The sequence below is a fragment of the Ursus arctos genome, unplaced genomic scaffold (genome assembly GCF_023065955.2).
Source record: "Ursus arctos isolate Adak ecotype North America unplaced genomic scaffold, UrsArc2.0 scaffold_7, whole genome shotgun sequence".
Taxonomy (NCBI): domain Eukaryota; kingdom Metazoa; phylum Chordata; class Mammalia; order Carnivora; family Ursidae; genus Ursus; species Ursus arctos.
The window spans coordinates 19,414,761-19,436,882 of NW_026623089.1; the positions used below are offsets into that span (position 1 = coordinate 19,414,761).

Consider the following 22,122-nt stretch of genomic DNA (forward strand, 5'->3'; position numbering starts at 1 on the left):
CAGTAGGTCCCAAGAATATACTTGGTAAAAGTATTAGTCCATGATTAAAAAACAATGTAGAAGTAATATCATACACAAACAGAAAATACAAAATCCCCATTTCTAAGAAGGTAGAACCATTCATTATAGTGTATTGTTTCTTAACAAACAATACATTTAATGTCTTTTAACATGTAATGTTTATGTATACAGTTCAACAGATGTTACAAAGACTACCTTCCAAGTTTAAGACATCTGTCTCTAATCCATGAATACAACAATAAAAGATTTAGTGGTGAAAAACAAAAACACCTCTTGGTTAAGTAAAAATGCTTTCCTGCATCTTTTCAAAGGAAGGAGAATTTTCCAGAGCAACTATTAGGGAAAATTACTGGCAATTATATTTGATACATAGCAACAATGTATATATTCAATACAGAGAAAAGTCTGTCATCACATAATTCCAATTTAAAAAGTGTAAATGCAATGGGGTCGGGAAGGGGAGAAGTGGGGGTGTGAGGGAAGAATAGGAGTATCACAGATTTCTTAAGAATCTGTGTCAACTGTCACTAACCTCACCCACCTCTTATCAACAAAGACATCAAAAGATTTTACAACCAAAGGAACTCTTGAGGAAATCATTGGAAACTGTTAATAACCTAGTGTTTCCTTATACCACTGACTACAGGAATCCAAACAACCTTCTAATAAAGATGTGGGTCTAAAAAGAATCAAAAGTAATCTGCTTATAATTCCATCTTCCCACTAGGATAGCCACTGTCCAATAGTCCCTTTGAAGGCTGAACACCAATCAAAAGAAAGGATTCTCCATTTGCTCTAGATGCATGGTGAGGGTACTTCTGAGGAAGGCAGACTTCAAGTAACTTCATCAAGTTTCACTTGGTAGAAGTTGGGGATAAAGACCTTAGATTTTAAATTCATGCCAGTGGTTTCACATTCAATACTTTTGTGAATCTATTCAGTGTTGACTAGACAAAAAATCCATTTTGTCCACTTTCCATTTCCTCCTATTAACTCTTGATTAAAGCAAATTAATACTCTATAAACTATGAAGTTCATGTCTCATGTTCTATTCCAAGTCCCAGAATTACTTTGCAAAAAAATTTCATTTCTTCCCCAAACATAAGTTAAAGTATTCTTCTACTTCTAAAAATTATGTCTACTGTTGCTTGTGATGGGGGAAAAAAAACCCTCAACTTAAGCTGGGCTGTCGTCTTCAAAATAATTTTCATTCCTGATATAAAAGGAGGTAAAAACTAATTTTTAAATCCTTGCTGGTTCTCACTTACACTTTTCTGCTTTTTATAAATATTATATTTATAATATATAATTTATATTTATTAGATTTATATGTATTAAACTGATCATCAAAGAACCAATTGTTTAGAAAACAACATTTAATCAAGGAACAAAAGTTTACATATGCAAAATGGAAGTAACTCTGATATGCAACTTATTCATGGAACTACATATTACATACATTTGAGGTTCATTAGAACCCTTCTTGAATTTTGTCAGCTCAAGGATTAAGGCTTCCCTTCCAACCTTAAACATTGAAACTGGGGGAAGGTGACAGTTACACAGCTAGTGATCTCACTAAGAACACCTGGAACTGTGATGTGATTTTAGATTAATGTCTTTACGTACTTATAAAAATCTGTTTGCAATTTAATAGTCTTCAGGTCATAAGCTCATATATGCTACCACAGGGATTATAGTAGTCTGCATGTTCAGTTAGGCCCAAAGCTTTCATAGTGATTAGCATGGATTTACAATAAGTGTTCCATTTTACCATTACAGTCTCATTCCATTAAGAAAATTGGCATCTAATGAAACATACCACGCAAAGAGTCAAGATTAGAAAACGATTACATAGCTCCTTCTAGGTATATAGCGCCTTCTAGGTTACAATACACTTTTCTATTATTTCATTTTATGCTCAAAACAACTCTGTAAAATTATACCTCCATTATATAGACTAAAATCCATCAAAGACACAGTGTTAGTAAATGGCAGAATGAGGACTGGAATCCAAGTGTGTTTTTTTTTTAATTAACATATAATGTATTGTTTCAGGGGTACAGGTTTGTGATTCATCAGTCTTTCACAACAGCCAACACATACCCTCCGCAGTGTCCATCACCCAGCCACCCCCAGCCCCCCAGCCCCTCCCCTCCAGCAACCCTCAGTTTGTTTCCTAAGATTAAGAGTCCCTTATGGTTTATCTCCCTCTCTGGTTTCCTCTTGTTTCATTTGTTCCTCTCTTCCCCTATGATCCTTTGCCTTGTTTCTTGAATTCCGCAGATCAGTGAGAGCATATATTACCCTTCTCTGAATGACTTATTTTGCTTAGCATAATACCCTCTAGATCCACCCATGTTGTTGCAAACGGCAAGATTTCTTTTTTTGTTTTTTTGATGGCTGCTGGAATCCAAGTGTTTTGACATCTGCCTCTCTATTCTTAAGCAGATGAGCTGCCATACTTTAGTCACTTAAACTTTCAGCTTCTTGGTTTTCTTAATTTGGGCTCTCCTTAGACATAATACGAAAAATCACAGAAAAACTGTAAGTTCTTAATACAGTAAATATTTATAAAGACTCTGGAGCTTAGTATTATCCCTTCAGTAACTTATATTGTGAAATCTGGCAATCCCCCTTTTCAGTTTTGTTCTATTGTGATAAAATACATGTAACATAAAATTTACCATCCTGACCAAATTTATGTGTACAGTTCACTGTATTAAACACATTCATAATGCTGTGCAACCATTACTACCATCCATCTCCACAGCTCTTTTCATCTTGTAAAACTGAAACTCTATACCTATTATACAGCAACTTCTCAATTTTCCCTGCCCCAGTCTCTGGCAACCACCATTCTACTTCCTGTCTCTACAGTTTTGATTACTTGAAGTACATCGTATAAGTGGAATCATTATAGTATTTGTTTTTTTGTGACTGGCTTATTTCATTGAGCATGTTCCCAAGTTTCATTTATGTTGTAGTGTATGTTAGAATTCCCTTCCTTTTTAAGGCTGATGAATATTCCACTGTATGTATATACCGCGTTTTGCTTAGCCATTCATCTGTCAATGGACACTTGGGGCAACCCAGATTTCTGATGACTCTGCCAAACACACAACACTGTATTCAGCACTTAGCCCAATATATATATATTTAAATTAATGTTCAAGAAGTAACACATGTAGTATTTCTGAAATTAAGGTTAATTGTGATAAGCAGTTAAGTGGTCTATGAAAAGAATGATTTACCACTATTTTCTATATCCACACCATACCAAAATAATTCAGAACAACTGGGCAAGAAGTTCAGCAGTTCAGTCAAATACTGTGAATACATCTCCTTGGATGTTTTATCACCACAGTTTTTTCTTGTTTCTTGTCCTTCTGGTATTTTTTCCAGTTTATGTTAATTAAGGAAGATTTCAGCAGCACTATAACAACAGTTAATATCATTGGGCACTCACTAGATGCTAAATACTTTATGTGGATTTAAAAACAAGAATATTGTGGGGGGTGCCTGGGTGGCTCAGTCAGTTAAGCATCTGCCTTTAACTCAGGTCATGATCTCAGGGTCCTGGGATAGAGCTCCTCAGCAGGGAATCTGCTTCTCCCTCTCCTTCTGTGCTCTCTCTCAAATAAATAAATAAAATCTTAAAAAAAAAAAAAAACAACTAGCCCCTAAGAGATTAGCTTCCTTCCAAGGTCTTGAGCTAGTCCTATTCTATTATTAGCTCTATTACTTCTAACTCTAAACCCAGTGCTCCATCTACTACACACTAATACTATCATTATCTGGCAGTACTAAAATATTTTGTGACTAAGAGTTAACAGCTCTTAACCTTGATGCTACACTCTTGATTTCTGATAATTATAAAAATAATACACTCATATTTACATACCACTCTCCAGAAGTAAATTTTACTCAGTTTACCAGGTATTCTTTCATACATTTTCTCTGCATATATAAACAAAAACATTCTTGTTCACACTTAAAAAAATAACTCCTTGTTGGGGCACCTGGGTGGCTCAGTTGGTTAAGCATCTGCCTTCAGCTCAGGTCATGATCTGAGGCTCCCCCTCCTCAGTGGGGAGTCTGCTTCTCCCTCCCCTTCTTCCTCTCCCTCTGCCTGCCACTCCCCCTGCTTGTGCGCAAGCTCTCTTGTCAAATAAATAAATCTTAAAAAAAAAAAAAAAGACAACTCTTTGCATTACATATTCTGTTCTACACTTTGGTTTTTAAATTAACAATTATAAGTGGACATTTTATCCTAAGTACGCACACACAGAATCAGGTCATTCTTCAATGGCTACAGTGTATAATCAGTCATCCCCCATTTTCAGTTTTTTTATTTTTATTTTTTTTTAAAGACTCTATTTATTTGACAGAGAGAGACAGCCAGCGAGAGAGGGAACACAAGCAGGGGGAGTGGGAGAGGAAGAAGCAGGCTCCCAGCGGAGCAGGGAGCCCGATGTGGGGGTCGATCCCAGGACCCTGGGATCATGTCCTGGGCCGATGGCAGACGCTTAACGACTGAGCCACCCAGGCGCCCCTCAGTATTTTTTAAAACCAACTCTTCAATGATAGCTATCCTTATACATAGGATGTGGCCATATCCAAATGCACATTTTTTGGAAGTAAAATGTAAGGTAAATTCCTGGAAACGTAATTGATGGGTCAAAGGGTAAGCACATTTAGTCTCTGATAAATATTGACAAATTGCCTTCAATGAAGTTTGAACTTATTAACAGTCTCCTTACCAGTGTGTAAATTAGAATTAATCCTCATTTACAACTTCTGTTCCAGGGGAATATCACCCATTCTTATTTCTATACTCAGTGAAAACATTAATGCTTAAGGAAAAGGAATCAGTGGTTCTATTAACTTCACAGCAAGATTAGACTGCTAATTTAATTACTAAGTGGTTTTTGTTTGTTTTGGTTTGGTTTTTCAGTTCCAGTTACTGAGTGGGGTTTTTTTTTAGGTTATAAACAATAACAACAAGAAATTAAGCTATAAAAATAGATAAATAATTGAAGTACATTCTGTGAGATAAACTATACTACTTTTAAGTTTATATACAGAAAAAGAACAGTCTGGGTACAATATGTACTAGAGTTAATAGAGTATTACTAAAAATACAAACATAAAATATATCTAAACACCCAACAGTGACCTTAAAGAATCCACATTGACAGTTGATGATATATTGAGAAACGCTCATTAGAAAGTGAAAAGCTATATTATGTGCAATTATTTTCTACAAAAGAAATAATCACATTAAACTCAAGCAGAAATTGGCAGTATTTATATTCACCTACTTTAAGGTAAATCTAAAAGCATCCTTTTTATCACCACTGAAATAAATGCAAAAATGTAGAACGATCCCTATGGTAAGGTAAATTGTTGAGTTTATTTTTCCCCCTTCTGCTATGATCTTGTGCTCTCAGCCATCTGGACTGTATTCACTGTACCACTGGGAAAGTATAGTTGCTCACTAGCAAAAGTACAAGCTCTACCTTTCCTATTGTGCTTGCAATTATTCCCATGTCCTTTTTTCACTTTCTAAACTGGGTATTTTGCCCACCTCAGAATATTACTCTCATTATCTGTTAACAGAATATGCTACACATCCTTACGATACGGTTGTTGCTGTGCTATATTTGAAAAATGGTTTCTTTAAGCGCTAAGGAAATCCCTCTTTTCTACTTCAATTTCTCCAGCAATGCTGCCTCTGAAAGGGCCCCAGTGCCTCTGTTAATTTCATTTGTCAACTTGACTGGCCACAGATTGCCCAGATTAAACGTTACTTCTGGGTGTGTCTGTAAAATGTCTCTGGATGAGATTAGCACTTGAGTTGGTGGATTAAGTAGACTGCCCTCTCCAGTGTGGATAAGCATCATGTAATCTTTTGAAGGCCTGCACAGAACAAATGGCAGAGGAAGAAGGAATTCACTTTTTTCTGCCTTCTTGAGCTGGAACATTTCATCTCATCTCCTGCCCTAGGTCTGGGATTTATACCATTGGCTCTCCTGGTTCTCAAGATTTCAGACTTAGACTGAATTATACCACCAGATTTCCTGGGTCTCTAGCTTGCAGATATGCGACTATTCAGCCTCCATAATCACATGAACCAATTCCTCACAATAAATCTCTTTCAATAGACAAGTAATCCTATTGGTTGTTCCTCTGGAGGATTCTAACTAATAAGTCCCTTGCATTTGAATAACTTACTTTATTATCAAATATACATATAACATCTGAAATGCTTTTTAAGCTAAAAAAGATAACTATTCATTTGTTTTTAATACAAGCTATTTGTCAAAATAGCCATGGTATACTTATGCAAAGGAGCCTGCACTTTAACCTGCCTCAGGAAGCTAATGTTTTACCCTATACATTTGGTATCACAGACCATTAGAATGAAGCAGATTATTCTATGAGCAGTGATTCGTTCAAGTTTTAAGAGGGAGGTGGCCTTAGCTCTTACTCATTATCCAGGCTGATAAAGGTTATAAAAAAAAAAATCTCTCTATAAAAACACATTGTTGGTGGACTTTAGACTTTTTTTGGTTGATTTATAAATAATATTGCACATGTGAAACATCTTAAGGCACAAAGTCAAATTGTACAAAGTCTATACGATGACGTTAGTCTTCTTCCAACCTTGAACCTCTTTCTAGAATAAACTATTGTCACTTTCTTGTGATTCTTTCCATATATCTCCTCTTACCCATTTTTATAAAAATTATAGAATGTATGCTCTCTACATCTTGCTTTGTTCCACTTTATAGCATATCTCAGAGTCCATTCTATTTCAGAATGTATAGATCTACCTAATTTTTAAATGGTTGCACAGTAATCCATTTTATGGACATCATGTTTTATATTCCCCCATAATAGGCATGCATATTTTACATACTTTTTTCTTTCATAATGCCGCAACGATTATCTTTGAATGTACTTCTCTGCATATTTGTTAGTCTATCTCTGAGAAATCCCCAGAAGTGGGATTGTTAGGTCAAAGATTATATGAAATAGTTTTTTTTTTTTTTAAGATTTTATTTATTCATTTGAGAAAGAGAGAGACAGAGAGAGCACAAGCAAGGGGAGAATTGAGGGAGAGGGAGAAGCAGATACCCCACTGAGCGGGGAGCCCGATGCGGGGCTTAATCCCAGGAACCCAGAGATGATGACCTGAGCTGAAGGCAGACGCTTAACTGACTGAGCCGCCCAGGTGCCCCACGAAATAGTTTTTTAATTGTGATAAGATATACATAAAATTTATCATTTCAACCATTTAACTCTATAATTCAACGGCATTACATACATTCACAATGTTGAATCCACAACCATGTGCAACCATCACTACTACCCACTTTCAAACCCTTTCATCCTCCTAAACAGAAACTATACACATTAATAACTCCTATTTCCTGCTCGCCCCAGTCCCTAGTAGTTTCTATTACACTTTGTCACTGTGAATTTGCCTATCTATTTTGGATATATGTACAGTATCCTTCTGTATCTGGCTTCTCTTAATATATTGTTTTCAAAGTTTATCCAGGTTGTAGCATATATCAGGATTTCATTCCTTTTAAAGGCTGATTTATATTCCATTGTATGTATGTATGTATCAGATTTGTTTACCCATTTATCTGTCAATGGACACTGAGTTGCTTCCATCCCTTGGCCATTGTAAGTAATGCTGCTATGAATATTGGGTTATAAGTTTCTGTTTGAATCCCTGCTTTCGATTCTTTTTAGGGTATATGCCTAGAAATGGAATTGCTGGATCATACGGTAATTTTATGTTTAAGTTTCTGCGGAACTGACAAACTGTTTTTGACAGGAGCTCTACCATTTTACATTCTCACCAGCAATTTCCAATTTTTCCACATCTTCAACAACTGTTATTTACCTTTTTTTGATAACAGCCATCTTAATGGGCTTGCAGTGGTATCTCATGGCTTCAATTTGCATTTTCCTAATGGTTAGGGATGCTGAGCATCTTTTCATATGTTTATTGGCTGTGTGTGTACATTCTTTGGAGTCTATTTGAGTCCCATTTCTACCCATTTTTTAATTGGGTTGAGTTGTAGTTCTTCATATATTCTGGATATTGATTATTTATCAGATATATAATTAGCAAATATTTTCTCCCATCCTACAAATATTTCACTCTTGATAGTATTTTGTAATGTACAAAAGTTAATTTTTATAAAGTCCAATGTAACTATTTTTTTCTTCTGTTGTCTGTGCTTTTGGTGTCTATCCAAGAAATCACCACCAAATCCAATGTCATGAAGATCTCCCCCTATGTCTTCTTTGAAGAGTGTTGGGTTTTAGCTCCTAGTTTAGGTCTCTGGTTCATTTTCAGTTATTTTTTATACATTTGTAGTCTCCATTTATCTGTGGGGGATAGTGGATGCCCGAAACTGCAGATAGTACTGAACCCTATATGTACATGTTTTTTCCTATACATACATACCTATGATAAAGTTTAATTTATAAATTAGGCACAGTAACAATTTACTAATAAAATACAATATACTGTAATAAAAGTTACATGAATGTGGTCTCTCTCTTTCAAAAATATCTTATTGTACTAGTCTTCTATTTTATTTACTCTTCTTGTGATGATGTGAGATGATAAAATGCCTATGTGATGTAAAGAAATTAGGTGAATGACACAGGCAATGAGGCATAGTGTTAGGCTACTGCTGACCTTCTGACCATATGCCAGGAGGATCATTTGCTTCTGGACTATGGTTGACCGTAACTAAAACCCCGGAAAGCAAAAGTGAGTAAGGGGTGGGTGTCGGGACTACCATATGGTATAAGGGTTTACTCCATTCTTCTGCTTGAGGAGATCCAGTTTTCTGAGTACCATTTGTTGAAAAAGATTGTCCTTTCCTTATAAAATGGTATTGGTACCCTTGTCAAAAGTCAACCATACACGTGAGGGTTAATTTCTGGGACACTATTAATTTTGATAGTGCCAAAGTGCTTTCCAAAGTGTATGTACCAACCTACACTCCTGCTAATATATGAGAGGACTCATATTCCATATCATCCAGAGATATTTTTGAAAGCAATAAAATATGACATGAGACAACATATTTCATATCATTTTAATAAGTTTGTAAATATCATACTTAGGTAACTATTTTTGTAAAATGTTTGTTTCAAATGGGGTGGTGGTTCTCATTAGCTGAATATAATTTTAAAACATACTTATTTTTACCTTACCACCCCAAGATACTCCCAAGATGGTCTTTGGAGATCACACAAAACTAACTTTTTCAGTGAGAAATCACTGGAATTTAAATTGTTTTTTCATTTCTTCTTCTAAAAGGCTATCTCACTAACTTTTTGCTCTGCAATGGAGTCTTTTTCCTAGGTTGTCTTTTCTGATTTTCCCAAAGATCAACAATAAGTAGCATAATAAGAGTTTCTCTCCATTGGCCCCAAAATACAAATTTAAGAGTCAAAGAAGAATAAATATTATAAGATAGGGTTTGTACAAATTTTCATTTGTAAAATGGTTCTTAACCATGGATCCCACATAAAAACTATCTAGGCCTCTACGCACAGATATTCTGATTTAGAATGGAATGGGACCCATATACATAGACTTGTAAAATGCTAGAATCTGATGCTAATGTATCTCCCTGCTTAAGAACCACCAGAATTCATCTGACATGACAACTGTATGCAGTAATTCTGTTACGGTGTGCATTTATAGATGACCAACTTGAGGCTAAGTTAGCCAAGTGACCTGCACAAGGTCATGTAATAGAATCCAAGTCCTAAAACTGTAATACACAAAGCTGTCTAAGCCCAATATTACTTACAAGGTTGAAAAAAGTGTGTTAATTTGGTAAATGTCCTTTTTAGATTATAAGTTATTTATGTGATTTTTAAACAGATAAATGATCTATCAATAAATAGGAAGACTCTTAATACTGCCCGAAAGGTAAATACTAAAGAATAATGAACAACCCAGTCTGCTACTGTGAACTAGCTATCCTTATTATTCTGGCACATCATGACCCTTAAGATATATATCACCAAGTAACCACTGGATTTGAATCCCATACTGCTTTCCAATTAACCAATACATTAAAAACTGCACTTTAGATAGGAGTTCATGTTCTTCAAAGCTTTTGATCCCTCGTCTCTAAGTAGACACAATTTATACAGGCTCTTGATATAATAGCTCAAAAATGCTAAGTAGCAACAAAGGACCCTAAAACAATCTATACTTTCACCATTAGGAACAAAGTCCTGGTGGAAACATCAGCATCAGCGATGTATTTCAAACTCCAGCTGGAAAAAATTCTCAAGGAAAGCAATCTGCTATCTCCTTGTGCTCTCCCTCAGGCCAGAGAGTGCTTTACAGTAAGCTTCCATTGGTAAGACTGCAGGCAAAATCCAATCCTTGGCAAATGCACACAGCAAACTACTTTAAGGCATGACTATGCCACACACACGCCCCCCCCCCCCCCCGCACACAATGAGTACTGTAAGTACAGCATTTTTAGAAACAGCATTTGATAAGTAAGATTATCTACTTCCAAAGTATAAATCACAATCATTTTCCATTTTTAATTAAAGAGGTCATTTTTCTTTTTTAATTTCATGGAAAAAAAACTCAAGACTTCAGTGCTCACTGTTCTGATGTATTATTACTTCTGTAGTTTACAATTTTATTGTGAAGGAGTGTATTTGTTCCCCTCTCCATGACATTACTAACTACCCCTGAAATAAAAATTTCATTAGTATTACTTACCAACTAGGGATGTTCTGTGAATATTTTTAATGTTTCGAAGTTCATGTTACAGAGGGCAGCATCTTTGTTAGACGATAACACAAAACTACATGAAATACTTGTCTGATTCAGTGTGGAAATTTCTGGGTTCCTTGCTGGTTCATTCTCTCAAATACCATGCAATAATACATGCAAAATATATAAATATAAAAAATATAAAAATACATGCAAAATATATCAATCAAGTATGAAGTTCTATAAAAACAAATAGAAAATACACGACTCTTACTGTGAAGGAGCCAATGGTTTAATAGGCCAGAAGATACAATAATACAAAATCATAAATTCTCCCATAAGGTTTCCCATAGGATATACACAAACTATAAAATTAATTTATATAACCAGAAGTTTCCTTTTTCTACTGTTTAACAAATTTCATCATACCAGACTCATAAGAATATCTTCCCTAATTCTCTCATTCTTCCCAAACCAAAAATAATCAGTCCTTCCTCTGAGCTACCACAGCCCCTGATCTGTACCTTACCACTCTGTACTTTATACTGCAGTTATTTAAGTACATAGCAGATCTTCCCCAAGTGACGCAACATTCCTTGAGACGATTTCTGATTTATCTTTGTATCCTCTCTGTTTAGTACCAGCAAGAATTAAAATATTTACTGAATGAAAAATTTAGAACGCCTATATAATAATCTGAAAATAGCATCATAGTTTCAAGGGATTAATGTGGCTCTTAAAATTTCCCAATCTACTCTTGAGAAAACTTATTTAGTGAAAACCTATGGTTCCAAAGATGATATTTTCTACCCCCTCAAAGAAAGGTATTTTTTTTTTTTTTTTTTTTTTTACCATGTCGTTCTTCCTGAGCTAGTCATCCTTGGTTGCAACATAAAAATAAAAAAGTAGACTGGGTAATTTTAACCATAAAAGTGGAGTAACAGCAAATGGGTGAAATACCTAGAAACATTCAAATGCAACTTACAGAGTAAAGTCCTAAGAAAAAGACTAGCTATACTTAAAAACTAAGTAGGGTTACTGGAAAAAACTGAAGGGGGGAATCAGTTCCTTTACATGATAATGCTACAACTTTCTCTAAAAACTAACTCACATATAGTTAAAAATAAATATTAATTTTCTCAAAAATACATGTGCACATTTGAAAAGTTCCTATTACATGATTTTAAAATATCAAATTAAGTTTGATGATACATTCATTCTATTTTCAATGCTTAAAATTATTTCAGGAAAAAAAAAAAAACAACTCATCTGGATTTAAAGGCTAAGACTACCTCAAGTAAAGTTACAAGTACTACAAGAGAAAAAAGGAAGAAGAGCAGAAGAGAAATCCACCTGTAAAGAGCAAGCAATTCAACTGAAAAGTGGACTGAGCCAACAACCACACAGACTAAGGTCTCCAGCACACAATTCAAACGCAAACAAAATTACTATGTCTTCCCCTAGGCTATTCCACAGACTGGAAATAAGCTTTTTAAATCAACATTCTTGACCACTGAACCAAGATTAATCATTACTGGCCCAGTGCATGCAATTTGCCAAAAAGCTAAAATACATGACAATTCATGAAAAATAAAAGGTGACCTATTCAAATTCTGAAGTAAAATATGTATTCTTTTTTCTCAAAATTTTAATAACTAGTTTAGATTAACATCAATTTAAAATATCTAGCATAAGTATAATTTCAGACAAAGAACAAAATCAAATTATTTCATCATTAGTGGAACCTTTCTTATGAAATAATTGGATGACGGAAATTGTTGAAGTAGTACTTACTTGTAATTATCATGAGAATTAGATTTGGCTCCTGAGTCTAAGAAGTGAAAAAAATTGATGGCAAAAAGCACCAAGGCAAACTCAGTTATAAGATTATTATTATTATCATATTAGTGTGCTAATTCTAAACTAAAATCCACACTCCATGTTATTCCAGAATATTTCCTGATTTAAGAAACAGTATTTTAATTGAAATGAATTGTATTTTCTCTTTTTAAAACATGAGGTTTTTTTGTAAAAAGATTTATAGGATATTTCTCAGCTACCTAACACATACTTCGATAAACACTTCCAAGTCACTTGGGCAAGACACTTTCACAAACACACTGCCATGAACAAAAACACTTCTGCACTAGTCAAACCTCCTGAATGCCTGTGCTCTTTGTCACCTTCTGGCTGCCTTACCACCACTGCCCTCACTGCTTCCCTCCCAACAATATAGAATGTTAGTTTAAAATAACTTATTTAATACAGTTGTGTTTTGAATCATCGTATTTTTCTTAATGTTAATGTGCTTGTCCACAGAATAGGAAGCTATTTTCTAATTATGGCAAGCTCCGACATGACAATAAAGCCTTTAAAAAGACAACACTATTTATAAACTACTATGGAATTCCTTACCTACAATTACCTACTCACAAAGTACATTTCCAAAGAATGAGGCCTCCTTTTGCAACACATGAAGTCAAAAATCTTCAAGGAGACTTTTTTAGATAAGAAATTTAACAGAAGGTCCTTGAATCCCAAGAGATTCCATGGATAAACTTCAGAAAAATTTGGGGGGTCCCAAATTAAAAACGAAACATTATCTGTGTATTTTGGGGGAGTCCATAGCTTTCATCATATTCTCAAAGTGTCCTGTGACTCCAAAAGTTTAGGAAGCAATCTAACTAGATTGGGGGTTTTAAGTTTAGTTTCATTGGTACATGCCTCTCAGCTGTGAGGTATCTATCACGAGTAACTAATTTTGTGATTACCCAAGTTTGTGAAATATTTGCTTTTTTTGGAAATATATAATGGAACACTCCCGAAGTTACGTTTATATTAACATAACTGTCATTCACTTGCATTTCTTGTATGACAGAGAGAGAAAGAGCCCGTAATTCAGAGCACAGCCACGGAAATGTGTTGTGCATGTGAATTCCCTATGTTACTTGTAATCCAGCAGAAAAAAAAAGGTTGAGAATCGCTGATCTGAACCACCCCCTCATTTTATAGATGAACAAATTTAGGCTCAGAGATTAATTCGGTCACAGAGGAGTCCTAGAACTTCCATCAGTGTAATCTTAAACAGTGCTGGGATTAGAACAAATGCCTACACTGGTATTCTCTTAGTCTGGAGAGTGGCTATAAAAAAAAAAATTTATTCCTTGGTATTCAACAAAGTTCCATCCTTGGAATACTTCTCTCACTATGTACATTCACCTTGGACAACCTCATTTGCCTCCCACAACTTCAACTATCATTTCTCCTAATTCACAAATCTGTATTTCCAGTCCTGTCAAACTTCTTGCTTGTAGTTCCAGATATGTATGTCCAGCTGCTCACTTTATATCTCCTACTGCTATGCAAGTTTCTCAACCTTTACATGTTAAAAAACCAAACTCATATTACCCACACATTCTTCAAGGGGGAGGGAGAGGGAAGAGATCTTCAATCTCAGTTTTCTTTCTCGATGCCAAAAACCTAGGAGTTTTTTTAAGCAGACTTTTACCTCCCACATCCAGATAGTAACCAATTCCTTCTGATTTTGCTATTTCTCATCTCCATCCAAAAGTAGAAGTCTCTTCCTCTCCATCCCTAGGACTACTGGTTTATTTTAGGCACCTGTTCTCTCTCAGGGTACCATAACGATCCTTTTTGCCTTCAACCCTTCACCCCTCCATCGACTTTCAATACTGCTGCCAAAATGAGATTTTTTTAAACAAATCTGACCACATCATTCCACTTCCTATACATCCTTCAGTGGCACCCCATTACTGAAGAATAAAGTCCAAATTCTTTAACATGGTATTTTAAATGTCTCCATGATATAATCTTTGCTATAAAACTATCTGCTTTATACTACAATGAAATAATGAGTACTTAAATTTGTGGTTAACTACTAATTATGGATAACCATTTAAAAAATTACTGTGCAAGTATACGTATATTAATTGGTATATATATATTAATTGGTTAAACTGTATATGTGCTGTGTAATCCTGCCAGTGCAATTTGTTCAGTCATGTTTCAGGTAAACTGGCCCATTAATCACCTCTCAGTCTTGGCAAAAGTTTTACATCATGTAGGAAAAGCTAGTAAGAAAAGAGGGCTTCTGGGACAGTCCATAACAGAAGATGGCAGGTTTTGATGGCGACAGTGGTAGCATGAGGGAGGAAATGGACAGAAGGAAAAAGAAGATTAAAAAATTTTCCTAGTCTAAAACAAAACAAAACAAAACAAACCAGTGGTACTCAAAATTAGTCTCACACCAACAGTAGCAGCAGCAGCACCTTGGAAACTTCTTAGAAATGCAAATTATTGGGCCTTTCTCCAGACCTACCGCTTTAGAAAGTGTAGGGTTCAGCCCAGCCATCAATGGTTTAACAAGCCCTCCAGGTACTTCCTGGGGCACGCTAAAGTCAGAGAACCAGTAGCCTAAATGGATGGTGCTAGGATTGGCGGCAAGAGCACCAGTCTCACTGTAGGGAGCTGAGACAGCACAAGTGCAGTTCCTGTTTAGTCAGCTGGTCTCACTGAGCTTTAAAGCTTCTGATCCCATTCCTGTTGCAGAACAGTTCCTTTCTTGTGGAGAATTATCACTCTAATCTTTAGACTTCCTCACCAAGTAGTATCTTTTAGAATAAATATTGTTCAGATGAGTCTACTCCCTATTACCTGTAACTCCTTTAAAACCTGGGATGCTGATAGGGTGGGGCTGGGGATGAGATGGAATGGGAGTATCAACAAAGAAGAGTTATTAGCATCAAGGGAGCACTGAGTGGACGGACTCATTGAAGAAAGGAAACCCTATCGGTGAGATAATTACCTTTTGTTCCACAAGAGAGTAAGTGTAAGGATCTCATACCAACATCACACACAAGGAAAAAAAATGTTTATTTTATATTTTGGTATAAAAGAATCCCTCCTTTAAATCCATTTGGGGTTTGATGGTCTAGTCATAAATACTACTTACCATTAAACATGCCATTTTTAGTTATTCAGCAAATGGCAAGCCAAAGCTAACAGACACGCGGTCTTCCAAATACAACTGAAAATAAAATATTATCTCATGGTTTGGTTTGGCAGTTAATGGTAAGAGAACTTTTTCTGGTAGGAGACTACATTTATACATTACATGTCCCAAAACCTGAAACATGGCTGGCTAAACTTTTTTAGTTTAACTGAATTTATGCACTGGCTCACAGTTAGAAGAGTGAATATATTTAGTATTTTCTATTACTCACAATATGACACAACTTTCTAATTTTCCAACCTAGCGATGATTCAAGAACCACATTTAGCTGTAACATTAAGAGAGAAAAAAAGCATGCGCACAGATCATGTTTAAGGAATTCATGGAAAGCAAAGAAATGCTTAAGATCCTTGACGTATATTCAAGTTAGAGAATATAAATAGTAGGCTTTGGTACAGATAAGTAATTTGTTTATCCTTAGAGTGCCACTGTCTTAGTTGATATTGATAGTCTTAAAACCTTATTTCACAGAGTTTATTACATGGCAGTTATCTTGAGTTATTGAAATCTTTGGTTTTCCTTTCAGTTCAAATGAAAACAGCCTATTGCTACTAAAACATCTCTTTACCAAATAGCTGAACTTAAAACAATTACATTTTATTTTACTCTTGAAAAAAATATATAAATTAGAAAATAGCTTGTTAGAGAAATTATCTGGCCTATCAAAAGTCAATGTAAATTTTTAATAAGGAAAGTTACATTCACAAAAAGCATCAAAATGCACCCCAAAAAGATAATATCAATATCAATTTAAAGACATATCCTATGGAAATGAACATTTCTATGTAAAACTGCCTTATAACACTGGCTTTAAAATGAAACTTATAAACACAAGCATTATATCCCCCAACCCAAGATATCTGTAATTGTCAAATAAAATGTAATTGTGATATTTTTGTTATTGTTGTTAAAAAAAAAAAGAGTAATCACAAAAATTCTGAAATCTGCTAACACATTACTTAAAGGCTTTGTTTCCCCCCAAGTATATTCTAAGAAACAAGAGTTCCACAGGATATTAATTACATGTTATTAGAGTGACTGATTTCCCTGGTCTATGGGACATTTAATTTGAAATACACTGAGGTTTTTTGGTTTTTTTTTTTAAATGTAAACTCAGTACCTGGAAATATTTCTCAGTCTTTGCTATGCTAATGTGCATTATGAATCTTTAAGAGAAAGAGTAAAGAAAGTAGTTTTCCAAACATATTTGAAACTATTTCTCCTGGGTAATCTCTTAGAACTACAGAACACAGTGTGAGAAATGTTACTCTGGGGCATGAGGCTTCTAATATGAAAATGAAATGTGTAACACTTATATGGGTTAATTTTAAGGTTAAAAAAAGATCCATATTAGCTCTTCAGATCTAATCTCCTATGATGCTTGAATTCCTTGTCATTTGTGCCAAGTGGTCTTTGATTCAGCCTATCTACCTGCTCACCTTAAACAGAGTATTGGTTTTGAGCTCATACTCTACAGAAACTTGCCTAAAGATATTAGGCTTAATTCATCTGCACTTCAGGATCTTTCTTGTTCACAGAGATTAAGAGGGAAGCAAGTTATGAACCCAAGAACTTTTCAAAATAGAAATGAAAAATAAGCATAATACAATGAAGTTACTGTCACTGCTCTTTATTATTTACAAAATGTATGAAGTATTTGCACTACATGTTACAATGTTTGTACTATATACATTCTAACGTAGCACATGCAAATTTTAAATAGAAAAATTAACTTATTTTTAACTATACTTTAAGAACACTGCTGCTGCTATGAATTCCCCAGAAACAGGCTCATCTGATTAGTACAACTGATCTGCCAGCTGGATGGATCCCAAGTAAATTTCAAACTGGCATTTGGCAAAATATCCCTGTACCCAGCATTTTACATAGAACATAAATTAAAGATGCATTCTAGAATTGCCCTGAGAACGGAGCAATTGTATGGTAACATGAATATATTCAACTTACTCTCTTTATGCTAAATTTGCTAGCTGAGCAGTTTAAATAATACTTCAAATTCTGTGCCTGAATTCTGCTTACATTTATTCTGTATTAGTTTGCTGGCATCCAACACTGGATTAGGAAAGACTGCCATCTGGTAGTTATAGCAACCTTTTACTAACTTGGTCGGAAGTTGAAGACCGTGAGCCTCAAAGAAATGCAAACCAGGTTTATTACTATGAATATACCAAAATCTTTTTTAAAAAATAGTCATTCAATAGGGCTTTTCATTTTAGAGAAACACCGTGTGTGCTTGCACGGTCACGCATTATATAATCAACCTACAAAGGTCTAGTTTTAAAAGGGGTTAAAGGGATGATTAAATAAGCAATTAGGTCCACACTCCCTTCACCCACAAGGCTGCCACTGTCCCTTTGATAAAGCCTAGGGATGAGTGCCAAATTAGCCTTATTTAAATTGGCCATTTAACTCTAACTTCCCTTAATCACATGGGGGTACATATTTTTTCCTCTGAAAGAAGTTTCAGGTGAGCAATACTTCAGATGAAGTAAATAACAGTATAAAAACAGTAACAACATGTATAGAGCATATGAGCACACAGTAAAGGTTTTCAAATTCATCATGATCTTATTATATCATGAAGAAAAGCCAGAGAGGTAGAACGACAATGATTATCTTCTATTCTGTAATTTCACTAAGGTTACCCAGTTATGGTAATGGTAGAGCAGGGAAGATTTAACTACCTAGTTAAAATTTTATTTTCTTCCTACTATATCACAGTTTCTTTCCGGAAACAGTATTTTACAACTTACATAGCTTTTAGTATTATAAATATATGTGTGTGTGTGTGTGTGTGTGTGCGCGCGCGCGCGTGTGTATAAAAAGGCTTTGAATCTGAACTTCTCCCAAACCTCCCTACAGCCCACCTTGTCTAGTTTTACTCCTTGAACCTCTTTGTTCTTCCTTTGCTCTCCTTATCCTCCCAAAGTCACTAACACTTGCTCGAGCCTGAATGAAAGCAGCAGCGTGTAAATGTAGAATCCAGCCATCCAGAGCACTCACAAATTCTGATTATATCTACTCCAACTTACAGACTAGCATGCCAACACATGGACTATTTCCCCATGCTCTCATTCTAAATGCAACAATGTCAAGGACATAGCCATTAAGAGATGACCTAGGATTATTTAAGACTTATCCAGCTCAATACGCTTATTCTATCCCATTATTTTACTTCAACCCTCTTTGTCTATAAAAAGCCCTTTCCTTATATGGTCGGTCTTTGAAGTCTCAGATTTGATATTCCTGGCATTTAGAGAAGTAGACTCTTCTGTATCTCTTCTTGAAGCCCTCTGAAACATTCTTTGCTGATTTTCAAGATGGGAGAGATGTTCTTTCACATGAGGCTTTTACATTACTGATCCTGCTCAACAGGCTGTCACTAAGCCGAAGTCTCTTCATTCATGTTTGCATGTAGGTACTAGCAGGGGAAAAGGGAGGCCTGCAGAATGGGGGGCACTCAACTTGCTCATCAAGAAAAAAGGATCAGCTAACACCATTGGCAAGAGACTCCTTTATGTACAGTATTCTGCTTCATGCTAAAGGACACACAAAGTAATGGAAAACACAATGAGAGCATAATATAGCAGAAAGAACAATGGCTCTAGAATCAGACAGACGTGGGTTGGAATCTTGATTCTGCTACCTGCTAGCTGATCTAGGGCAAAGTCAAAGTGTATCTGAATCTCTTTCTTCATTTTATAGTATCAATCTCGAAAAACTGATGTGAGGTTTCAAGATTTTATGTAAAGTACCCAGTATCTAGTATATGGCAGGTACCCAATAAACCATAGCAATTAAAAAATTGTTTTTAAATCACCTACCTTCAAGAAGCAGCTAGTCAGGAGTTAGTAATCACGGGAGGTAGTAGGCAGAGTAACTTAAAAAAAATGTATCTCATAGACTGGGAGTTAGAGAAGGAGAGGTAGTGGCTGCTTGGAGGCAATAGTTCTCAAACGACTACTGTAATACAAAGTGGCTCAGCCAAGTCAGCTGAAATACCTATAGCTAAGGCTTTCTGAGGGAGCATTTCCCTGAACTTCTAATAAGCTCCTAACAGTAAGAATATAACATAAATTCTCTTATCTTTTTTTTTAAGATTTTATTTATTTATTTGACATAGAGAGACCGCCAGCAAGAGAGGGAACACAAGCAGGGGGAGTGGGAGAGGAAGAAGCAGGCTCCTACCGGAGGAGCCCGATGTGGGGCTCGATCCCAGAACGCTGGGATCACGCCCTGAGCCGAAGGCAGATGCTTAACGACTGCGCCACCCAGGCGCCCCAAATTCTTACCTTTTTAACAGTATTTTCCAGTAGAAACATAATGTAAGCCACAGCTGTTTTTAAATCTTCTAGTAGCCACATTAAAAAAAACAGGTGAAATTAATTTTAATATACTTCATTTAACCTAATATGTCAAAATATCATTTCAACATAAATATTAAAAGCTGACTTATTTTACATTCTTTTTCCTTGTAGTAAATTTTAGAAATAAAGTATATATTTTACACTTAACATCTCAGTTAAGTCCGGCTACATTTCAAATGGTCAAGAGCCACATGTAGCTACTAGGTCCCGTACTCAACAGTGGGCCTCTACAATCCTTGCATCAAGCCGGGGCCCTGTCCAAAGAATCTGCCCTAATACTTGTTGCTCTACTATTCTACTAGGGACCCTAAAAGCCTTGTTAGAGGATCTCATTTTTAGAGGGCGTCTGGGTGGCTCAGTCAGTTAAGTGTCTGCCTTTGTCTCAAGTCATGATCTCAGGGTCCTGGGATCAAGCCCCACATAGGGCACCCTGCTCAGTGGAGAGCCTGCTTCTTCCTCTTCCGCTGCTGCTCCCCCTGCTTGTGCTTGCTCTCTCTCTGTGTCAAATAAATAAAATCTTTAAAAAAAAAAAAACAACACCTCATTTTTAAAATGTAAACATCAGCTGACATTTCAGAAGGGATTATGTGACACAAGTTAGCCACCTGGGAAGTCAGGAAGAAGGAAAACTAAAAGGGGGGTGCCATGAAGGGAATCTTAAGGAAACCAAAGACATGTTTTGCGTAGATCACAGGTTGGCTCAGACCCATGCCACTTAAAACCACCTCACAAATCCTTTCTAGGTTGTCAAACTCTAGATTACTGTAAGATACCTGTGTATCAAAAGCTACACAGCTATGACAAACATATACACAGTATATAACTAGTAACGGCTGTCGGGAGCTGTAAGACATTGGTAGAGGAATGCCAATCACATCAATCAACACCATTTCTTGATTGCCCATTAGCAGAGTATATTCCAATCAGGTCAGCACCTTTAAAATTCCACAAACCTAAAAGAACTTGAAGTAAATAAGACCTCTGTAAGGGGTCATCAGAATAATGTAAAAGTTTGAACAATTTTTAAAAGCTGATAAATAATCCTTTATTCCTGAGGTACTGTGATAATTCATGCATTTGGACAATTATGCCTTCAATTAAGTTTGTTTAAAGTTCAACCGTAACTGTAAACAACTTTCAATCAGGTAAGAAAAGTCTGTGTCATATGGTTTGCTTTTTTGCAATTCAAAAAGTTCTTTCAAAGTATGTAATGTAAAGTGCAACCAGATGCTGTTGGCAAAGAACTGGATTTTCAAATGTGACCGATTTCCAAGAACATTACCACAGATGTGGCCTACACATTGGGTGAGTATAAAGCTTTGAAGAGCTCATATCTAATCTAATCATCTATTTAGAACTCTCCATGCTTTCCCACATTTCAGTGATGTTTCAAATTTTCAAACAGAGTAAACTTCTCAAAAGGCAGATCAAATCACAAATGTATGACTTAAAAACTGCTCCTCCTAAATAGACTCAGCACTCACCATACAGCTGGTATTATAAAAAGCCCCCAATTCTATCCGAAAATATGAACTGATGTTAATGCCTGAACAAGAACAATTGGTCACTTGCATTATAATATAAAGCTTAGTCACTGAGTGGCAGTTTTCTTCCACTTAGAAAAGTCTTCCTTAGTTTCAGATACTACAAAAATTTACAATCATCACTAAGCTATTTGTAGACGTCTTTCAAAGTAGACGCAAAAATCACTTAAATTAGAAAATTGCAATAACCCCTGCGCTAGCATTTGTATCATATCCAGGAAAAGATAAAAAGAAGCATCTTTAATAATTGAGATTTTTCTCTTAAATAGCTGAAATTTAGAAACATGTACAGATGCTATATTAACTGATCAATAGGATAAGTATGTGGAAATAAATGGCAAAATTCAT

General features: G+C 35.6%; 1 protein-coding gene across 17 annotated transcripts in view; it reads right to left on the minus strand.

The window, feature by feature from the left end:
- The window catches only part of ADD3 (adducin 3), a 126,095-nt gene that overhangs the window by 80,069 nt on the left and 23,904 nt on the right, over positions 1–22,122 (minus strand). For 2 of the 17 annotated variants that reach the window (XM_057308904.1, XM_048218753.2), the window contains one exon: positions 10,817–10,962. The exons of the other annotated variants lie outside the window; for them this stretch is intronic. The gene's annotated coding sequence lies outside the window, so the exon portion shown is untranslated. The remainder of the gene's footprint in view (positions 1–10,816; positions 10,963–22,122) is intronic. 17 annotated transcript variants of the gene reach the window in all.